Here is a 24367-nt window from a genome sequence, read left to right as displayed (position 1 = left end):
GATCAACACCCGTTTACCGCGCTTGCCACGAAAGTGCCAAGTGGTAATCGACCGAATGTGAAAACGCCAATCCAGTACTGCTTCACTTCTTCACACATGCCGGAGCTAGTACATGGCAAATTGGCAAAAGGTGCAGTCTGTAAAATGTACAGCGAAACGCACTTTTAGTTCGCACAGTTCGCAGTACATCTCGCAACGTGTCGCTAATATGTCGAAGTAGCTGCTTTTGTGGGTTTTTGTTCGTTAAACATTTGTAGAATGATGCATGGACCTGCACCAGGTAGTACGTTTGCTGATACGCCTGGCACGTACGTGCAATTATGGAAACAATCGTTAATAGGTGCCGTTCAACTGGATAATGTTGTGTAGTGGTGTAATGCTAGTGAAAGTGGTTTTTTGGATTTCATCGTCGATTTAAATTGTTTTTTGGGCGTCAGATTTCCATATAACTGTTGAACTTATTATTCAACTATTTATTTTTATTTATTTATAATAAATTTTATGGTTCAATGTTGTATTGTCGCTTGTGATGACTAACTTAAAGAACAATGAAGATAAAACATTTCCTCGTTATTCTTCGTCTTATACCGGTTATATTCGGTTGTAATGCTGAAGTTCTGATCTTTTTTGTAAAATTTTATACAGTTTAGTTGTTCATTTCGTTATAAATTCCAATTTTGTGCATATTTATTGCTCGATGGAGACGCCTAGCCGGTTTTAAAACAGCAATTGTGGAATAGATATTTAGAAAGCTTTTTAACAAACACGATTTCATGATTATCAATGCTAAGCACTGAACCAAATTAGTGTCTTAAACGAAAGCGTTAAATGGCGTTTTCGATCGTTAATACACCCCAACGGTAAATGTACGAAAGTGTGCCTTCCTACCTTGCACCCTCAGCATTCGCTGACCAAACGCTTGCGAAGCGGATAAAGCATATAATTTAATGATAAAGGTTGACAGCGGCTTCATATATAATATTTCACGACGCTCCCGCCATTATCGCGCCAAGCCACACGATGGGACAACCATTTTCCGGTTTCCTCCCCAACCTTGTACTTGGCTGTGTGAATTTACGACGTGATACGGACGTTCTATCTGTGGTATTCAGCGATTGCTCTAGCCAAAAGACACCAAATCTGCATGCCTTGGGTACGCCTTACCATCGCTGGGATCCATAAATCGTTGCTATGAAGTATTCCTGCTTTGCGATGGTGTGTGTGTGTGTTTGTGCCTTTATTTTTTACATGCCCAGTGTTTTTTTGGGTTGTGTTGTGTGAATCTTTAGCGGATATCCCTTAAACTGTGCGCCAAATCCAGAAAAAAAACAATCCCACCGCCACTGCACTAGCTCCATAAGTCAAACTGTTAGTTCGAGTCCGTAGGGGGGAGGGAGGGGGGCGTTGCTTAATGGCGGCGAGCGACGCAGGGACCGTGGGACAATACAGGAGAATATAATAATTTTATCTATTCCATTGTCTCGTGAATGCTGCATGAAAAGCCACTTTCCACACAGCAGCTTCCGGTGTCGTGGTGGCAAATCCGTTTCTGTGCGAGTCCTTTTACTTCATTACGCTTGGGGGCTATTGGGTGACTTGGGGGCTGGGAGTGGTGTTGGAAGCCAAACGCGATATGATCGCGATGTTTGCGAATGGCGGACCATTCGCCTTTTGTCTATTGTGGATGTTTGTGGCCAAAATCGGTTGGTACCATTTTGGAGTTGGGGTGGCAAATACACACAGTGATGATCGAGACCTTAAACAAGAAACGTTCGGATTTAATGCTCACTGAAAGTGCTTCTACAAAATAGTACACCGTACTACGGATTTCAAATAAAAAAGCGGTTAATTAAAATTGTTAACAAATGATTTATAATTTGTTTAAGTTATAATATTTTTTGAACAAAAAAAATTCCATAAATACTCCAAATTTCACAACAATAATTGCTAGCGTCATTGGAATAATTGAATGATGATTTAAAAACACATTCAGCACATTTATCAAGCACTGTAACGTTGTTCTTACGAGAGCATCAAGCAACCCTTGGATGACCCGAACGACTGTCAGTGGACCACACCAGAGAGAAAAGCCTCCCTAAAGATACTCTGCCTTTGTTTTCACCAAACGGCCGCGTCGAGCCACATATCCTGTGCGCGTCTGACACATCCGTCCGCCTTTGCGTTGCTACCATTTGTTTCGAAGGTGGCATTTTTCGTTCGGATGTGGATGTGAGACCTTCTTTTTTTTATCATCCACATCAACCCACACCCGAAACAAAAATAGCATTGTGTTTCTTATGCTTAATGTTGGGAGTGCCTAATTTTTTCACTACTTTTTTTGTGTCAGTGTGTGTGTGTGTGTGTGTGTGTGTGTTGTTTGATTCATCCTCCGGAAATGGAGAATATCAAAAGCGACACTCCATGGTAAAAGAACCACGACGGAAGAGCTTTGCACGTTGGCCATCCTGAAAACAACCAAATGAGATGAAGGATCATACCGAGCCGTGGCTGTAGAACATCGTTCGAAAAGAATAATCAAGTTCTGGAACAATTGTCCTACCGTGAACTTATTAGAAATGAACATATTTAAGACATTCCAATGATTGACTGGAAATTCTTGTAACGGTACTTTGTCAAGCGTTTTTTCAATATTTTGCATAAATTTCCACACCAAAAACTATTAACGAAATTACGAAAGACTTAGTGTAAATTGTCGAAATTGGTAGTACCTATTTTGTGCCTCGAAGCTGAAGCCTTTAACAAATATTTAAAACAAAACCTTTTTTGTGCCTCAGCGCACTCTCGTGTAGCACATTACACACACATCTCGTTCGCCGCTTTATCACGTTAAAACAATAGTATTTATCAAAAATGAATATTTTAATTTTCGGCGTTTTTTTTTTTCCTTAACCGAGCGAATGTGTCCCGCGTCCCGGTCGTTCCACACTGGAAAGGCGTGTTAATTTTTTGGTCAAGGTGATTTTGTTTTTGTCGTTTTTGCTTACCTCCGCCCCCCCCCTACCCCCCCCCCCCCCCCCCGTTATCAATTCTACGTTCACCTTTTGCCATCGATTTCGTCGGTTTCGGAATGTGTTCGCCATCACTTTCGGTGCGGAAATTGGCGATAAGCGTGCGTGTTGCTCTCCTGTTTGCTATTCAAATATATTTTGCGTGATGATAAAGCTCCACATATTGTTCGCCCGATGATGCAGACCTCCCGGTCAAGCAAGAAAGTGGATACTGGGCACGTTGCTTATGCAAAAATGTATTTATTTGTGAAGCATTGACATCCTTTTTTGGTTGTTTTCTTTTGGATGGTCTCTTTTTTTTTTTTTGGCTTCGGCCAGCTTCCGCTTCAAACATGATCGATGGCAGCAATGGTTTATCGCAAACTTTCGCCACCCATGTTTTTCCTGCAAAGGGAGCGCACTTTTAACAGGGCGGGTGACAAACGTTCTATTTGCATTCGAACGCGCTCGGACAATCGCTTAATGGGTTAATGTGAGATGATTAATGCATTGTAGCAGAATGCCAGAAACTGTTGCTGTTGTTAAATTTGGCAATTGTTTCGTTTGTCAAATGTTGGTCTGATGGCAATGCTTATAGAGAGTTGATTGCTCGCCCAAACTATTTGTCCACATGCATGTGTGACAAAGCGATGATAAGACCCCTTTTAGATTTGTAGCACAAAGTGTAAGCAAAACGCTTCCATTCATCAAAGGGTTAGTTGGAATTGTTTGTTGGAAAAGTTTGAAACAACAGACTGAAAGGTAATAATTTAACCGTACGTTACGAAGCGTTACTTTTAGCTGCCTCTTGCTGTTTTGAACGGTCCTGCTCAGCTAAATTCTATTTAAAAGTAATCTGGTCTTTAATAACAATTCCTGTTGCCAATGGTGTCGACGGGGTTCGGAATGTGAGTCGAAAACTTTTAATATTTGAAGAGAATCAGAAGAACTATCCGTAATTAAGGGTAACATACAATGTGTAAATCTTTGTTGGCTTCTTAATTAGCGTTTCTGTCTTATCTTGACTATAGTTATTTTCTATTCCGCTTATCGTATGTAATTATTCTGTCAAAAATTATAAATATATGATAAAAACTCTGATCATTAAAAATACAAGACAAAACAATATGCTTTGCACTATCTTACCTGCACCTAACAGCAATGTCAACGCCCTGAGTCCGTGTCCTCCGGTGGCATTGGTGATAATCGGGGTGGGTGTCCACAGCAAGACGACAACCGAGAGATATCGATTTTCCTCTCTTCTTTCCGCTCCAAAAACTTCGCCGAAAAACCATATGACTTCGACGTCAGCCTACAACCCCGTTTTGGAAAATCGGAGCCCGCCGGGTGCACCGCCGCCGGAGGAATCCATCAGCTACCCTCCGGAGTCAGTCACTCGCATCAAAATCGTCCTTCGCCCTTCGTTGGCTCATTGGGAAACCGTGTGGAAAAACCGGTGCGTCGCACCGAACCGAACCGGCCCCCGGCCTGGTCGGGGAGTGCAAAGCGGAACCGGAACGTGCCGATGCCGGGCGCCCACGGGTTGAGTCTGCATCGGGTGGGTGAGGACAGTGTGGTAGTGGTTGTTGTAGTGTTGTCATTTCGAGTGACGACGCAATCCATCGCTGGCGACGAGGTCCTTGCCACGGTTCGAGAGGGAACTGATTGCATTATTCATTAAGTCAACTGATGCGGAACGGACCTGCGCAAACCGGCAAACACAACCGGGAGTGTTAGGAAGAATGATGCCCAAAAAAAAAAAGTCATTGAAACGTGTGGCTGGTACAGAACGCTGCCGTGGTTGCAGTTCTCAGTGCAATCGTTTCTTAGAGCGGGAAGACGTTGCACGAGAACTCAAGAATGTACGGTCGAAAATCGAAAACAAGTGATGATCGTTACGGTTCAAACAGCAGCGTCTAGTGTCTGTAATGGTCTAGTGCGAATCTGCTGGCATTGGAATGCCGGGTCTGCATCGACGCTGACAGCTGAGTAGGAACTCAAGTGGAAGATGCCCAGACAACCAAGTCATCCTACGTCGGTAACAGTGCGCGCGCAAGCACACCAACAAACACTTGAAAGCACTGGAAGCATACCCAAGAATGGTGCGATACCGAAAGGACACAGCAGCATTTTAATTCTATGCGGATATCTGACGGAACCTACAGAAGCATTGTCAGCTGTTCATGACAGCTTGGAATGTACAACCACAACGAAAAACAGAAGCGAGTTAGGGAACATGTGAGGAACAGCAACAGGAACCCGGCACAAAGTGGAGCTGTTGTTGGGACATGCTTGACGTTGCCAGAACCCCGAGATTTGGCCTTCTTTGCTCGGTTCGCTTGGCCACATCTTTTTCCACTCTTGTCGAATGGTTTCGGTAGGTTGCTACGATCGGTAAGCTAACTTCCGGATACTCCCACCGGGACTTGTGCTGTAAAGGGAACTGGTAAACTGTTGACTATCATGCTTCGGAACGATTGTTGGAAGGATATCTGGAAGAAGGAAGCATCTTAAAGACATCGGCCGACGCCGGTATGAAGTTCCGGTTCACGCATCTGGTACCGATTCGGTTCGATTGCTTTTTGTGTCAAATCGATGTTTCAGTAGGATTGGTAGACAATGCTAGGTAGAGAAATGATTTGGTCGAAGCTTAAAACATGTCGAAAAACATGTAGCTCATGTAGCTTATGCTTCAGTTCAAAATTACAAACCAAGCGTTCTTGAACATCCAACGTTCGTCTCTATGGAGGGGTTAATTAGCAAAGGAATGTGGAGCATGTGAGTGTATCACTGCACGTTTGGTCATCAACGAAACCCCCTGTTTATTGGGAACAAAATATTTGATTTCATTTCCCCCCTCAAAATTCTAGCCAACACTTCAAACTGGTAATTTTTTCTACCATTCTTTGCACGATTTTTTTGGTAAACGGGCTTGACACCTTCCCCAAGCACTCGCTGTCTCGCTGACACATAATGCCACGAATTTGTTTTTCAATGCAATGCTTTAAATCCGCTCAACGAATTGCCTTAAATTGAAACACGTTTACGGTTTTATCCACCGCCGCTATTCGACAACGGCGGCACCCCAGCAACATATCCTCCACGGTGTCTGTCGATTGCGTACCATTGCGCCTATAGTATCCTGTAATCAACGTACGAGTTTGCAAGACGCCAGAAATTTAGAACGCCGCCAAAATGTGCCGAGGATTGCTTCAACCTGCGAAACAGAGCGCTTTCTATGGAAGCGCTTCATCCCATTCGGGGACACCCTCCGTAACGCTAGAAAACACATTTGCCGTGAGGCGGAACGAAAAGGCATGCGCGATAGAGTCAAGGGCTGGATCGCTCGTACGATGGACACAGGGCCCAACGGAACATAGGTACCGATCCTGGCAATGGGAAAGATTGTTTCCTGCCGGCAAATGCCTATTTTATTTCGAATCGGTTGGCTGACAATGATTCATATTAAAGATTGCGAGGGACTTAGTAGAAAACGGTGGCCAGTATGGATGACGGAGCGGCGTTCTTGTGTGGCTTTAAGATGTAGTGCGTATTCGTACATCTGGCTGTTTTCGTAATTTTTTAAACACAAAACAACTAACAACATAATGGAGATATTGACACATATAAGATATTGGAAAGGTATTTTGTCGCTATGACATGTTCCAGGTGACGTTCAATTATTATTTGAAATGCCAAACAGGTACAAGAAGTGTTTATGTGGTTCTGCATTTTTTTTAACCCATACGAATTACACAGGATTCACATGTAATAAACATAGACAAAACTACTGTTAACTAACAACCATTGAATGCGACAATATGTGTAAGGCGATGCAACTACAGCTCTTTGATAACGGGTTGTACCAAGGACCGGCAGAGAGAATTTAGTTGGTTGAATTATTCTGCCGTCTATAAATCTTTTTGCCTCACTGTTTTGACCAACATTACTAGATTCGGTTTCGGGCCGGGTACAAGCCAGCCTCTCCGGTCCATCGATCCGTGGTGCCGGCTGTGGTCGGCAACACCCAACGCTTCGAGACAGGAAACCGGAAAGGAAATCGAGAAACATAAAACCCATTGTGTAGATAAGTTGTTGGATCCACTGCTGTTTCCGGGGCAGTGGCCGAAGATTTGTAACTGCGACGCACTGTCGCACTGTACTTTTTCGGCATGCCTGTAACGGAGTGGACAGTTCTAGGTTTTGGGTACCATCAACGGCTTACTTGCTTCTACGGTGCAGGGCCACGATGGGATTACACCCTAGTTTTTCGCATTAGTTTATGTTATTTCGCAGCAGGATGATCAGATTTTACTTTAGTCTTTTGGTGAAACTTTAAATATGAATACAATAACACGACTGATAGTTTTTGTGTCAATATTTTCGCATTATGAATGTAGGACTTAAGTTGTATTTGAAGCTCTCCCCTCAACCAATACGCAATCAATCACCCCAGTAAGTTGGGGTCCTTACAAAGCTAACACTGAATCAAAGACACAATTAAAGACTTATTTTGGCCATGAATTAGGTACAGGACCGTAAAAAGTACCTCAGAATCATTATCTTCGTAGCGTTACTAACTAGTGACAACAATATCTTAAATCCTAGTAGTGAACTGCAGTATCCTTTCTACACGCTTCAGCAACAGCCACCCTTTTGTTTGATGCCAGGAGTGGGCTCTTTCCAAACGAACCGTTTCAACGTGTTATCAATATCTAAACCAATGATTTGACTGTAACACCATGTGTCAATTTACGTAGACACAGTAGACAGACAGTGCCTTTTAGTTTTCTTTCTTTTTATCGTTTTCTTCACAATTCTGCTAGTGGAAAACCAAAAGCTATATTTCAGGTGAGCAAGTGTGCAAAATAATCCTTTTTAATAGTTCATTCCTCAGTATGAATTTTCAATCATTGTTTTATTCTTCTTCTTCTTCTTCTTCTTGGCTTAACGACCTCTAGGGTCATGACGGCCATCGAAATGGCTTTCTAGACTACCGATACCACGCAGTTGGTTAATCAGTCCTCACTACGGGGGGACGACGGTCCGGATGGGATTTGAACCCCGGAACTGCCGTTTAAAGACCGGCGCCGCTGTCGCCTACACCACCGAGCCGCCCCATTGTTCTATTATGCTAAGTTAAAATTAACGTTGACATGATGTTCGCATAGTGCGAATGGAGTATACAACCACCCATTATAAACGGAGAGGTCCTCCTCAAGCGATCTGTCATTTGACCAGGACACGGTATCCTGGTGATAGAAAAAAGGCAATGTAAGACACACCCAAACGAGAGATGAATAAAGACACGGTTAGCAAACAAACGTGATAAATCTGAGTTATCAACATATGATTTAAACTCTTTAACAAACTTTTATGTTTTTCTTTTACTAAGAAAATAGCGATAACATATTGTGGAGATATTCATAATTCCCCCTCCTGATGCTCTTCAGAACCCAGTATGCCAATTGTTCAATTTAACGCCACTTTAGGACAGCTCTTTTATTTTCTAGCATGCTCGTCACATTCTCATAGCAATTAAAAATTGAATGCTGAAACCTACAAATGCATTTTATTATTGTACTTCTTTGCTGTAAAAGGTGAGAGCTACCACCGAAACACTTGTTTAATTAAAATGGGAGACTTGGAGGAATGCAACGAAGCACAGACTCTGCATGAATATGGCAGCGAGTGGCTAATTAAAACATTAGACGACACTCGCCGTTGTCTATTGCCATTTCGACGGCTAGCGTATGTTTCATATGCCCCTTTTTAATAAGAGGTCTTGCTTGCTATCAGTGAACGAAGTAGGCACAAGTATGTTCCTTTGTAAGAGGTGTGCTCAATGGCGGCGTGTCCTTTCAATGCAATGTCTGTGTCTATGCAATTTGCACCTACGACCAACTTATCTAATTGGAAGCCTTTCTCATGCAATTAGCGCATATTCATGGCGACGGCTTTAGAGTTCCGTCAAGTGAAAGAATTATGCTTTCCTAAATAATGGTACAATGATCAGAGCAACACATTTTTGTAATTTATTGCTTCGAAAAGTATGCTTTCTTTTCTATGCGCAAAATAAGATGGAGAGATTAGAAACACAGACGTGAAGAAATGTTTCCACACAAAGCGCAATGTTTGTTTATACTTTCACATATTTTTAATATGGTTGCATGTCTTTATGTGCTGTGCAATACACGGGGAATCACATATAACGAGTCTTACTTTTTCTTCCTTTTCGCTCAACATACCAAAGCATCTCTTGCCACACATGTCAGCGCCCAAAAATGAACGCTTTTACCGGCATCATAATACTCATTACCTTAATGGCAACAGAGACTTGTTGTTTGCCGTTACGAAGTGATGTCTCGTTTCAAACCGCTGGAACAAAAAAAAAAAGGAAAAAAGAAAAGAAAATCCCAAACTGTCTACTTTTTCCATTTTCCACCCAAAAATGTGAAAGCTTTCACTTAGTATGATGAATATTCAACAGCAAACAACACCAAATTTCTTGTTAGATGCTGTGTGCTTGTGTGAGGGTTGATCTGTACGGAACGGGAATATGTCAGTCTGGTGATGCTTACAGTTTAGAGTTTATGAAAAAATAAATAATTTAAAATTCACCGGTTTAGCCGGATTTGATTCTTCTTCAATTCTTTGGCTGTAATAGATGGAAGATTCCACATTCTACTGAAAACGCTTTTCTCGTTCCGGTTAGTGTGAAACATAACGTACTTTGCGAGAATTTGATTCGCCTCCCATACTAAAGGGAATCAAAAAACCAGAAAAGTCAGTATTTTAATTGTTTGCTATTATTTACATCCTTCTAACACTGTACCACGTGTGTAGTGTATTTTGCCGCTGTTGGAGAGCGGGAAATTGTGTTCGTTTTGAACATTGAACGAGTACCATTAAGAGCGATATAATTTATGGGCTCTGTCCGATAATTTACCGCTGCCCTGAGCTACTACGCCTATGGCCATAACAAATCAACAGGGAACTTCACCGAAATGGATTAATTGACAGCTATTACAATCAATTACGATAACGTACGAATGCAGGGTCAGAAAGGCGATGCCACTGACCAAGTAATAGATCTTTCCGGTTTGTTTCAATTAAAAAAGGATTGAAGTGAAATATAAATTGTGTGAAAATTACACTCCTGAGAATACGTTGATGTGTGCCGTTTAAATCAATCCAAATCTGGCCAAATTGGTAGACTTTCACATTTATTTTTGTTCTCTTGGAAGTCCAAATTACGCATTGACGTTACGATGGTCAAAGAAATTAGATGTTCTTTGGGATGAAGATACCTCACCATACATTGCTATTACGGAAAACTGATCATAATACCACCCAAAGATGAAGTCTTTTTTTAATGCTAAACTTTTCAAGACTTTCACCTTCCTTTCAATCTGCGCATACGATGCAGATCAGGCACGAAGCAACTATCGTTACCCTCGACCATAACCATGTCCAAGCTTTTGGAAACAATGCTAGCAGATCGTGCTCCATCCTTAGCCTCCAATATTGCCGGCGGCTCCATCAAGCGCCATCACAATGGCAGCTTCGGTTTTTATCATAACTTTTCTTCCCCCACTTTTCTGCCGGTGTTTCTTTGTTATTTGTTAAAATTTTCCAGCCAACGGACAAAATGGGATATTTTTTGATTAAAATTAGTCATGCGTATAAAATATCAACACAAAATTCTATGGCGCATATCAGCCGCTTGTCCAGGTCGTCCTCTTCGCTTGAACAATTGTGTAGGTTTTATGTGTTTTTGGTTGGTTTTTGTTTTGTTTTGCTGCTTTGCTTTGTTTTTTTTTTCCTCTCTCTTTCCTGATACAGATATAATATGTACGTATACATGTCCGTGGGTTTTGCACACCGCCGGACTCGAAAGCCGTTTGGTTGGGGTTGGGATGATAAGACCCGTGCTAGCAACGGACGTTTCGTGCGGCTTTCCGTGTACAATGGACGGGAATCCAAATGGACGGCACTGTACCTCCACCATCATCATCATTGGCGAAGGTTGGCTAGATTGGATCGGGCTGGTCAGTTGGGTAGATAGAAACTGGCATTTGTTCGTTGCCATGGTCATCGGAAAGATGCTGATATTTTTATACAGTTTGGAGTACGATATCATGGGAAACAAGCTACACGTGCAGGAAGTGTAGAAAGATGAATAAATAATTGGTTCGTAACTTACTTACTTACTTACTTACTGATAAACCCTGCCAAATATCAGAATTTATTTCTACTCCAACAATCCGTTAGATCCGTGTTAGATCCGAAATTATGTAACTTTTAGTCTAGTATCGTCCTACCTACATTATGTCAACGATAAATGAAATAAATAATTTTAGATTTACTTAAACTCAAAGGTTATCAGCGATCAGTTCAAAAATGGTTCACATGTTTATAAAATTTATTTTTGAAGAGAATTATTTTCTCCATCATTTCAGCCAGGTAGAGAATCAGCAAAGACATTAAAGACAGGTTTCAGTAAGATATATCTTAATACATCTTTTTTTAACAGCCATTTTGCATCCGACTCCGTTCAGGTTTCTTCTTCTTGGCTTAACGACCTCTCTAAGGTCATGCCGGCCATCGACTGCCGATACCACGTAGTCAAGTCCTCACTACAGGGGAACGACGGTCCGGATGGGATTTGAACCCCAGTCCTGCCGTTTGAAGACCGGCGCCGCTGTCGCCTACACCACCGGGCCGCCCCAACTCGTTGAGGCTACATCCTTATTTAATAACATCAGTGGTTATAGAATTTGCAGCTCCACTTCTTTATTTATTGATACAGAACGTGTTCTCGTGATTTGGGTTTTGGTCTAATACACTGTAGATCGTGAATTGATACATTTCGGCATAACAGATCAGCAGGAAGTGCTATCTATCTAGCTGAGTAATTTTAATAATAATGTAACGGTTCACACGATTCTCTTTCCATTGATGGTATGTCTTTCAAACTTCGTTAGATACTTTAACGACCTGCAAAGATCATTCATGCCGGCCATATCATGGCTCAACTAGACATTAATACAACCGTAGTTGGATAGTCAGTCTCAAGTACGGGGGAACAATCTGAATGGGATTTGAAACCCCGATTCTGCTGTATGATGACTTCGGCCACCGGACTACAACATACCAATATCGAAATACCACTCAATGACAAGTTTTTGCAAACTTGATACCATGAACAAGGCTCTGTAGACAGGATTTCAGGTTAAGTCCTTGAGGAAGAACGCATGCTCATATTATTCTGTAGTTCATTGAGTTAATACGAAAAGACTGCTGAAGCAATTTTTAAATTAAATCATGTAAATGTACAAAAAATTTACATGATATTCAATATACAGAAATAAAAAGCAGTAGCGACTGAATCGCCATCTAGCAGTGCACTCTAGATCCAGCAATTATCGCAACCAGTCCTTCCGGCGGTCTAGATAAAGCTCAAACTTGTCTTTCTGTCAAAATACTGTCAAGCTGTCAATCACACTGATTTAATAAATTTTGGGACCGGTGGAAGAGGCGACAACGGCACCGGGCTTTACACGGCAGGACTGTGGTTCAATTCAATTCTCGGACCGTCCTCCCGTAGTGAGGACGGACTTTCCAACTACGTGGTTTCGGTAAGTCTAGTAAGCCATTCGATGGCCGGCGTGACCTTAGAAGGTTGTTAAGCCAAGAAGAAAGTAGTGCTGTCTAAACTGTGGTGCCAAATCGTAGTGATTAAAAAAAAAAGGATTCTTCGTTCTTAATATACTCCCAAAGCAATCCTTTTCATGTAATCTATGACAGTCGTTTTCGTGGTCTTTTTGTCATCAAACATTCAATATTTCATTACTGTTTTGTACAAAAGAAAGAGTATTTAATTTACCGTCGGTAGAAACGTTACTGCCAGTGAGCAGAAGGACTGACACCGATACTAGGTAACGAGTAACTACCATAGTACAGTAGGCGTGTCTCCGTGTACTTGTATCACACTGAATGCTACAGAATGCCGACGGGTTTTGGTTGTACTGTACTTGGGCGATTGTCTACTTAAGTTTTGCTACCGTAAGAGTCGCTATCGAATTTGCACCACAGTTTTTTCCCCTTACGAGCCACTGGTAATGAAGTCATGACAAGGTACAGTTTACGTAACACTTCCCATAAAAATGCATTGTTCCAACAGCACATTACCGACGTTGCATCCATTCGCCAAAACCCGGCGCCGAGCTTTAAAACAAAAAAATGGAACAAAAGAAATTGCAAAAGCCATAAATTGCCGTCTGATGCCGGTTTGGCCAGATGAATCTGGAGCGAAATCATCTGTAACTGCTGGGGTATGAAAATTTATGTCTAAATCTCTCTGGTGCGGAAGATTGGACTCACGTGGAGGCGCTGATCCGTTCGACACGATCATTCACGAGCGCAGCGTATCCTCCGGCAGGCACCGCCCTGGATGTCCTTGCCCTTGCACAGGTCTTACGTACGCGTACACGTTAGCGGTACGGTTCCCCCCCCCACCCCCCACGAAACGAACCGAATTCGAACGGGCCCGGTCGCTCGATACCCGATGCCATCTAGACCGTAAAGGGAATAGATTTGGTACAGTCTACTAATCAGCGACCCGGGTTACACTACCGGAAGGCTGCTGCCTGTCTCGTTTCCTCACCCTGCTTGCTGACAGCCGCTAGGTTGCAAGGGTAAATGATGCTCGTTTTTCTGGGCCAGTTTCAAAAGTCTGTGGTTGGATGTGTGGGTGTATTTTTTGTTACTGATGTTCATTTCTTTGTGGTTGCCACAAGTGAGAAAGCCTTATCATGAAGATGATGGTCATTTCATATGATTTCATTCTAACTTAGAACAATCATCACGGCAAACGATGACGGGTGCCCCGGTGCGCGCGCAGTCAAATTTTCCAGTCTGACTCCCATTTTTCCGACTGACGCGCATCGGGTTACGCCTCAACGAACCGGAAGAAAATTGTCGTCCTCAGACGGTATACTAACACAGCGATGCAGTGCCGTGCGCGAGCGTGTCAGACGAGATCGAGAGACAGAGAGAGAGAGAGAGAGAGAGAGAGAGAGAGAGAGAGAGAAATAGCGAGGCCAGTTGAGGTAGTGGATGGACTCTCGCTGGAAGGGATTATGTTTCTTCTGTACATCCAGGGTCCGGGAATCCTTTCCCAAGCGGTAGGATCCTCGGCTCGGGTGGTCGGGCCATGCGCATGGTGCATGGAGGACCGTTTTTTTTTTCGAAAAAAGCCATCCTATTATTGCACGGTTCAAGAAACCATGTGAATCTACTGGAGTTGAAAGTTTTGCCATCGTGTGGGAGTTGTGCCGAGGAGCCCGATAGGCACGTCACCTTCCCTCGCCGTTCACATCTACTCAGCCGGTCAGTCCGGTCCGTCCCGGTAAAACGCTATGCACGCACGTTTTTGGAAAAGTGCCAACGAGGGAGTTCCGGACAAACTGCGCGATAAAACATGCCACTCCGGGGAGTGTGATATTTGCAATCCGGTCGAGTGACAGACGATCCTCGTCGGTTCGATGGGTTCACGTGTAGCGGCTATGCATTTTTTGTTCACCAACCGAACGCAGGGCAAACGATGTCGAGATGAAAAAGTTGTTGCTCTCGAGTAAACCCTCTCCTTTGGCAGTGGAGAATTTATATATTTTTTGTGTGCTGTAGCTGTAACTACGGCAGAGCGAGAACGTTGATGTGGCTAACTGGTTTGATTTTCGGCTAAATTGATTATCATACGCTAGAGAGCGCACTACTTTCAACCCCCGCGGGCTTCCGAGGGTCAAATAGCGCGACGGGAAACATTTGTAATGTGTTGGAAATAATTTGAAATAATTATTCGCTCAATTTTAGGTCAGGGTCAGAAGAGCGTTTAGAACGGTTGGCCGCGTATTTCCGCTTCTCAAATCCATTCACGTTTGCACAGGCACGACTGTGTGCACTTTCACTGTTGAGTGAAACGTCACCGTCAAACAAATGTAGCAAGATATCAAAATCAAACTCCAAAGGACTATAAATCGATAATGACCGACGGACACTTTATTTCGTCAGCAAACAATGCATCACAAAATTTGTGCACTCGTCCTGGCAGCTGGTAAATGATGAAGGATAATCGAACGCGAACATTGTTTGCATATGAATCAGTCGCAAAGTTTCTCTAAGATTGATCCATGGAATGAATTCTTTTATCGGCACAATAAAAGCATCAATGTCAATCAAAGTCCGTGCAGGCAGTTTAGAGACAAAGCGGTTCAGACATGACGAAAATTCTCGACACGTTTTTGTGTTATCTGTGTCGGAAAAGTTGTTCACATCATAAAAGAAAGGTTTCTAATGTCTCGTTATGCAGTGTGCAAGAAACTCAGATGAGTTGAAAAAAAAAAACAATGCCACCCAATACACAACCTCCAGGCCATACAAACGCTGGAAAATTATTGTTTGTGTTTGTGGCTCCGGTGGTTAAGCGACCGTCCTTTCGTTCCCACAAAAGTTCGAAGGGCGGAACAGTCGGCGTCTTCACTTTCGAAACGATTCAAACACGAACGAACACCGTCGGAATACGTCGCCACCGTCGTTGCTGTTGCTGCTGCGGTTTTTAGCTCCACCAGGGAGTTGCTATTTCCATCCGGCTACCATCTGCCCCTCCGCTTGTCAAGATCTTTGGACGGAAGTTGTGGAAAAGTGGCGTGGAAAATATTTTCCAGCACGCCCATCCGTGCGCAAACGAAATCATTCGCGGTAAGAGCGAGACACCGTGACCGTGGATGTTTGGCGCTAGGAGGAACATAAGGAGTTTCTCCCCCCCGGATGGGTGCCGGTGTGGTGGGGTTCGTTCGCTTTTCACTCTGTCGCGCAACTGTGTCGGATTTTCAGTTCGAGTGCGTCCGGAACGTTCGACCGTGGGGCCAACATTACATAAACATACCCTGACAGCATTCGAACGACACGAGCCAGTGTAGTTGAATATCATATCAGCTCGGCATGGGTTTTCCTGCTACCAAAGTCAATGGGGGAGAGGCTGCTTGTACGTGTGTGTGTGTGTGTGTATGGGAGAGAGAAGGAAAAACAGACCCAACCACCTGGGGAATACCGTTAGCAGAAGAACCAAATGGGGACCATCGTCGTCCTTTGTCATGGTAGCAGGAGCTCGGTCGTTCGGCTCGGTCGTTCGGGCATCGTCGTTCGGATCCAGCTCGGCACATCACATGGAACCAGCCATCCATACATAAACAAGCATCGCGCCTGAGCATGCAACATATATCTCCAGATTTTCTATGTGAGTAAGCCCGGAGTTACTCATACAAAAAGAAATTGTTGCGCTTTCACTTTGGCGAGCACGAAGCGGAAACTCATCATGTCCGCAAACTCGCCAAACTCTGTCCGCCTCGCTAGTGTCTGCCCCTGCCCAGTACAACCCCCCGATGCTGGGGTGGTATGCTATGCATGCACTGTACACTTCTCCGCTGCGAGCTGTCGGGGCTGGAGATTGTTCATTTATACACACTCCCACTGCTTTTTACCTTCGTGGACGCACACTGCGGTTTCTGCGCAATGGCACTCTGGTCGGGCTCGAACGCACACAGCGCCACATTCCGTGCCTGGCAGACGGGCAGATAGGCAGGTCAGGGATCCCCGTCCTGCTGACTCAAGTTTGCATGTGTTCGTGGTTTGAAACAGCAGAGCAGCAAGAAGAGAACAGAACAAAAAACATAAGCCATTCATTCAATTTTATCGCTTCGATCGACATCATTTGGGGAAGGCGCATCGTGCATGTATTGGTCCGGTCTGGCACAGCTTCCAGAAGCTGTGCGCTAAAAGTGTCCTCTTGTGTCGGATGGGCAGACCAACGGCGGAACTAACGGTGAGAGCGGAGTTCTGATGATTCTATGCGAACCAATACCATGATCCGGCCACTTCGTTATGTGCTCGCTGATGTGTGCTGTTTTGAACTGGAACCGCCCATCCGGAAAATAATTTTAAATCACATACACAGCTACGAACTCCGTTGTGCGCCGCTAGATAGCACCGTCCTGCTCGTAGTAGTGTACTTTCACTCGCCATGTTGGGACCTTCTGCCGAAAGGTGCGTTTTACGACTCCCAAAGCATTTGTGTTTGTTTGTCTTTCTCTCACCGGGGGACGGATATTGGTGGGCGAAAGGAATGCGTTGTTGCTACGCTGCACTGATAGTGAACAGCCCTGGCAAAAGGATGTGTTGAACCTTTTGCACCAATCTTAGTAAAAGATTCAAAGCATCTCATCCACATACAGGGATATAATAGACCCAAGCCCCGACGGAGTTTCGATTTTCGGGACGCTTCTTCTTATTTTACATGTTTTTAGGACCAATGAAATGCGTGAAGTTTTAATTTCGCACAAGAAGCTTAAATACGGCATAAATCCTCTATATTAAATACAAATAAGACAGATTTATATAAAGATAATAAGTTGAGTATCTCTGCGATTAAGAACTAGCTGTTAAGAGTTGTCAGTATTCTGTCTAAGTATATTTAATCTACTGGCTTTTCAGCTATGATGGGCAAAATTATCTCAAAGTGGAGCCGGTTTTCACACAGCAGAACCGGGATTTAAATCCCATCCGGATTTCAAAAGCCGGCGGTACCTAGAAGGTCATTCAGATAAGAAGACAAAGGCTTCATCATTGGTGTCCCAAAATAAAAAGTTGACAATGTGTACAGAATGTTACAAAGTGAAGAAACAACAAATGATAATCACATATTTTTACTAAGTAGAATTCAAAATATTGGAACCAAACTCTACAGCATCTTGGATCCACTGTGAATGCTGTGAAATTTCAACACTTAGCCACCTAACCTAACATCCTTACATACATACATGTGACCTCATTGAGGAATGTTTTGTTCAACTTAGTTGTTTAGAGCACCACAAAGGTCTTTTCTTTGGCGCAAATTTTCTTTTCCATCGTGTTTGCCTATTGTTTACTCTAGTATGGTGTGATTTTTCCGTGCTTTTCTTCGCATTTTCAAGCCTTGACATGAGGTTATGTCTCGAATATCTTTTTTTTTCTGTTTTTCTCTCGTACTCTTTTATTTTGAGACCATGACACGGACGAGAATCGGTTTTTGCCCGCGTCGTCCTGATGGCATCCTGGGCAGAAGCGATGGTATCGTACGTGTGGGCGCCATTTGTAGGACGGCATGTGGGAGTGTTTCCATTATTCGTCTGCGTGAAACCTGTCGTTTGCCGGTGGGCTGCTTTCAGCGGCTGCTTGCTGCTGGCTGCGGTACCGCTGATAGAAAATCCGAAGGGGAAATGAAGCGTAACCAGTGAAGAGTGCCGTTTTTCCAACTGACATTTATACGCATGACTGAATCCGCAGTCAAATTGTGGCAGCGACGCATTTGCTCTCCCTGCAGCTCCTTGGCACAGCGCAGTACGGCCGTCTTGTTCTGTTCAAAACCTTTTTTGTAAGGCCGTGTGCCGTTTGCGGCACACTGAAAGGGAACAACTAGGACGGTACGGTGGGGATCACACATGGCACAAGGGAGTATTGGGAGTGGGGAAAATCGTTGAGAAACACCGCCAAACGGAGAAGAAAAGAACTGGCAAACATAGATAGCGCTACGAAGGAGGAAAACCGATCGACAAGCGGTGGCCTCCGGTGTGTACTCATTGGTGGACGGTACGGCTATCCCGGGTACTAGTACGGATTTCCCAGATTTTTGGTCAGTGCCGCCATGTCTGCCTTGTGGACGAGGGTGGTAGTGTCGGCTCGCGCATGTAGCGTGTACCCGAAAATGATAAGGACGGTTACGGTTGGTTGGAAATATTAGACAAACACGCGCACAGCGTATAACACAGCGAAGACAGCGAAGGTGGGCAAGTGTACGAGGCACATGCAATGGGCCGATGTTGAAGTTGGAAACTAAAATGGCGAATGGTTGTTGTTTCTTGCTGACTACTGTCATAACCCGTGAATTTCGGGAGCATGAAAATAAGATATGAAATATTAGATACGTGTACTGCATTGACGTTGGGTTGCAGTTTATGGATGAAATGAACAAAACAGATAGAAGTATGGAACTGTTTTATGTTCTCTTTAAAAATATATTTCACATTTGCAGAGTTTATGTCGTACTCTTTAAGAAATCTTTGAATATAATTTATTAGAACTTGCTAGGGCATGCTAATGATAAATAATTATTTTTCCTATTCTGAGCAACTTGGAGAGGACTCTGCCTACCACTGTTGGCTCTTCTTGACTTCCTTTTACCCACAGCTGGACGGGAAGACGACGATCCCAGACGGGATTTGATACCTGGTCCTGCCACTTGAAGACTGGAGCTGCTACCGCCCGTCCACCGAACCGCCGTAACTGGTCTGGATTGACTTATTAAATTCATTTATTCTTAGTAACCAGAGAGTTAGTCCTTGCAACGATGAAACGTTCCAGATGAGATTTAAATCCTGCCCTTGCAAAATATCGTGAGTTTATCACGCTTTAATCCTGAAGCATGAGAGCACGCGGCTTAACTAGTTTCGTAACCTGTAGAGCGACTGAATACCTGCATAAAGATGTTAACTTAAGTTTTTCATCACAACCTGATATCGACAAAATAAATCTAGTTCGCTTTTTTCAAAATTTTTGCGAAAAGTTTTTACGCTTTCAAAGTAGTCCTAAATTTTCAATTTATTTTAGATTGAAACATGTTAAATTTAATGGACAGGAATTGGTTTAACTCTTGCAAACATTTTTGCACATTCCATTTCATAACCATAGCATCCCATGCACTCTGCAAGCACGTGTGATCAATCGTTGGACGAAAGCAATAATGATTCATTTATTATACATTAAGATATTATCTACATCATCATCATCATCATCATCGTCGTCGTCGTCAGATTTATCCGTTTTCGTTTTCATCACTTTTATTCACCCTTCCTTTCCTGCAAATCCCCCAGATCCCTATTATCTTGCCGAGTCCCTGTAGCCCCTTCCAATCGACCAGCACTGCATTGAATGAACGGGACAAATAGGGAAAGACTTTATAGACTACATCCTTGCCGGGGACTAGCAACTGTAGTATAGCCGAGGAATCCTCGCTGGTACAAGTGGGACGATCAAAAATATCCGCTCTGTTCGATGTAGGGAAAATTTGTAAATTCAATAACGATTGTCTCGACACGTGACCGCATTTTTTTATGCTACATACATCGCGCCGCTTGGCGGAAATGCGTACTTGCTGCCATTTCTCGAATGGTCGTCTTTCCGGTCACCCTTTCTACATAAAGAATTGTACCAACGACTGGGGATGCTAGTCCCGCTTCAATACACTGAGGTGACGAGATACTTTCGTGTCCGGATTGTCGGGATTTTGGGACTATTGTGAAAAAAAAAATGACCTACACACACACGTACATACATCCGGTAAAGACAATGAGTTTATGATGACAGTAAAGTGCGGTGCAATCTTTATTCAAACAAGCTCTCGTGACTGTGGGAAAAAAAAACTATTGTTTTGTACAGTTTCTTAACATCAATTACAACGTCAGTAAACCAGTGCAAGATTTTTTATTTCCTCGTTTGGTATAACTTCCTTCTATTCATCATAAAAATAGGGTTGTTTTCGGATATTCATTTTACACGTGTAATACATGTAATTCAATGTTCGAAATGCACCCGAGGAAATATTTTAGCTAATTACAAACACTATTCACACAAACACACCAAAAGTATAGAACGATTGAACACGCAAATCTTTCGGACATGCATAAACCTGTCAGAAACAACAAGATTAATATGCATTAATCCTTCACTCGTCGGGTAGATACTTCCACCCGCAATAGCCCCAACCGAAGGCTGCAAACGGTCTAACGTTTGATGACAAGAAGCGTCCGATAAAGTCGTTACGTTGCAGATGCATAAATTTGCATAACTGACAAACATGCAGATTCTGATCATCAATTACCGAGTCAACATTTGTCAGACACCGGTGGTTGGCTTGGCGTGTATCGGGCATATATCTCGTCGGCAGCGTGGTTATTTCAGGAACAATGTATTTTATGGTGCTAAAGCTTTCCGCGTTGTGTCGGTTAACTATTAACATATTACACATTAACTTCCGATGGTAGAGGCAACATCTACACCGGTCTTCACACAGCAAGACCCGGGTTCAAATGCCAAGCGGACCTCGTTCCCCTGTAGTGAAGACTGACTGTCCAACTTCAACAGCCTGCATTTTGTTTTCGACTTCCATTCCTCCAAGGCCTCCTTCCGCTCCCTCTCCCTGACTAAATGCCATTCAAGCTCCTTCCCCTTTTCTCATCTCAAGCTAGTCTAGATAATTTAAAAATTTTAGAGGTCGTAAAACGAATGTAAAATAATTTTTCTGATTTGCTACAAACACGTAGCAATCGTGGATGTAAGATTAAAGTCTTCTTTTGCTTTTCCTAGCATTCTCGTATTTTGAGAAAAGTTTAATTACAAAAAGATCAAATTCGACCAAAATGTCGTTGCCGGAGCTAGTCAGTTTGGTTGCAAAGTTTGCCAATACCTAGAATATGGTAATGAATGCGACAAATTACCAAGTTACAAAATGATATCCTCACAGATAAACACAACCGTCATCATTAGCATGTACGGTGACTCAAAACGATATCCGAACACCTAAAAATCGAAAGATTCCTTGACTTCGAGGAAGTTTTTCTTGGCCTAGAGCCGGAGGATTATAATTCTTTGTTTTACTTAATAACCTTTGTATACACGTTTGTATTACCACTCTGGAATAAACAGAATAAAATCATTTTTCCAAATAGCTGAAATAGATAAAAGAAAGCAGATTTTCACATGCCAAGTGGGACCCTGAATTTATCATTTACATCATGTTTGTAAATATTTTAAGGTTTTACTTAGTTTTTGAACTGTTGTGACGTATGCTACTTAGATTTGCTAATAGATTTCCAATGGTCTTGAGCATAGTAATCACGACGCGTTCTACGGGTTAGAAGCTTAGTTTAATGCATGTACTAAAGATGTACTGACCCAGATTTTATTTATTGGTAATAAATGATGAATGATAGATCTTCATTAATCATAAAAATTCCTGTAGAGAAATTAATTGCTTCAGCTTTATAAACGAAGAACTATCAAGATCTGTGATTCTAGAGCTGCTTGACGCCATTTTATGCCCAAACCAAAAAAACATTAGAGCCAAGATGCTCATGACCGCTGAGCAAACTGATTTATTATCTATTATTTATATGTTTTTTTTTATATTAAACATTTGTAATTGAATTTACCATCAATCTTACATGATATTGCTTGAGAATGTTAGTGTCCAGGTTTTCGTTTGGTTTGCAAGAATATTAGAAATTAAAATGCTACTTCATAAAGAAAACCATGGTTTTTATCATTAAAATTTTTATTTGTTCCAAGCACAATTCCTTAAACAACTAACACCAAATAAATCTAACGTAAACCACAACATCCTCAGTACGATCCGATGAAACAAAAATAACGTAAACATTATCAAACTGGTCCTATCAACAGCACTCACATAAATCCTTCACAAAAGCTGACAGCTAGTGAAATCTTCTGCATGTTTGTTCTATTTGTGCCTTACTTTTTGGAACAGTGTCTCTCAGTGTCAGATTAACATTCAGCACCAAGGAAGGTAATTAAGGGGAAAAATGTCATTTTCGATCAAGTTCGATTGTCGACCTTCAAGCATGCTCCTGGGAATTCGACCTCATTGAGGTTGCATGTCCGGTTGTTGTACGACAACGTGTCGAATGGTGAACGGTACTGGAATTGGATGGGACATTTTTGATGGAGGTTATTCACCACAAACAAGACAGCTCTCAATCGCCCTAAAGATCAAACTCTTACAAGCTTTTTGGAAATCGTTCGACATCCTTCATACATATCGAAAAGTTTTACCTCTTTTTAATAGTGGCTAGTTGATTGTAACGTTTTGAGCTTTACCTGGTTCTTGATTTATCATCAGTTTTTAATTTCTCTCTTAGTTCTTTTTGCTCATTTGTGCCCATTAGTTTACTTTTTAAGTTCACTGACGATGTTTACTCAACTCCTAGTTTTAGGACAGGATTTGCCTCTCCTATGTCTATGAACAAATTTTTCCCGCTTCGAAACACCCTTCACTTCCTGTGACCTTTGCTCCGGACAAACTCCGGTGAGGATTTAAAGATTTGGTGGCGGGATGATTTGTTGCTGTACTCGTCAGTCAATCAATCCGTCTGGCAGCGCGATGAAAGATAAGAATTTTCTCTTGCATATGAATGCCGGTGCGTATGTCCCTCAAAACTGCAATACACAAGCATCTTATGTTCTGCATGACCGACAAAAGGATCTGATTCAGTCACCGGCCGGTGGTGTGTAGGAAAAAGTGTTGGTTTTTATTTTGGGGGAGTTTTGTTTACAAGCACCCAAACACACAGCAGACAACTGCTGCTTGTGATGGCACAACAACAAGAAGCTTCGAATTATTCATGAACCGGATCAGGAATAGACAAGGAGCAGGAGGCTGTCGGAGAGCAATGTCAGAAATGGAAGCATCTACGACGAAGCACTGCGATAGTGATGTCTGCCAGGATTACTAAGTTGCTTAAAGTTGAAGTGCTGTTGGGTTTGTAGAGTTTATGTTAGCTACTTTATTTCAACCTTTCAATTGCTATTGCACGGACTACCCACGAAGGAAAACAACCAACGATTCGTATGGGCAGTTTACGATAACAAAAAGATAAATTATTAAATTTAGACATTAATAAACACCATTAGCTTTTCAACTATTAATGTTTGTAGCTCCATAAACTTGAGGACAAAAAATCAAAATCTCAATTTAAGAAATTAAGTAATGTAGCTTTATTTGATCTCCTGTTAATCTAACTTTCCACCTCAATGCCGTGAGTTGTGCCGCCTTATGTCACACCGTGTATCTGTGGCTGTCCATTCGTTTATTCTGTTCTTGTTCGCCACCATCGCCGCCACCACCCGAATCGTTCCCTCATGTAAGGAAGGGCATTGCTGTAGGAAAATTGTTACGTACAGCTTCCTCAGCACCATGATCTCAACGGTCTGCTTACTGACAGCACGAGATGGTGCTCCATCTCGTTGGCTCCAAACTCATCCAAACCTGCCAGCCGAACTCCAGTTCACAGTTCCAGCTCCAAAGACCATCCGAAGGCGTGGTCAAACAAGCGAAACCAAACCCATTTACATACACAGCTAACAAACAGTGAACAACATCACCAACAATACCCCAAAACAGAAGTTTCACATTTTATGCTCTCGTACTAGGATCGTGCTCTATTTTAGTGCTGCATGGTCGACGGTCG

General features: G+C 42.7%; 1 protein-coding gene across 1 annotated transcript in view; it reads left to right on the top strand.

Moving 5' to 3' along the window:
* Positions 1-301: 301 nt before the first annotated feature.
* LOC126561792 (RNA polymerase II elongation factor Ell) overlaps positions 302-24367 on the top strand; it is an 84004-nt gene continuing 59938 nt past the window's right edge. The window contains exon 1 of the mRNA XM_050218111.1: positions 302-312. The gene's annotated coding sequence lies outside the window, so the exon portion shown is untranslated. The remainder of the gene's footprint in view (positions 313-24367) is intronic.

This window comes from Anopheles maculipalpis, chromosome 3RL (assembly GCF_943734695.1).
Source record: "Anopheles maculipalpis chromosome 3RL, idAnoMacuDA_375_x, whole genome shotgun sequence".
Classification (NCBI taxonomy): domain Eukaryota; kingdom Metazoa; phylum Arthropoda; class Insecta; order Diptera; family Culicidae; genus Anopheles; species Anopheles maculipalpis.
The sequence above is the reverse complement of the archived record's forward strand: the minus strand, read 5'-3'. Positions and strand labels throughout refer to the sequence as shown.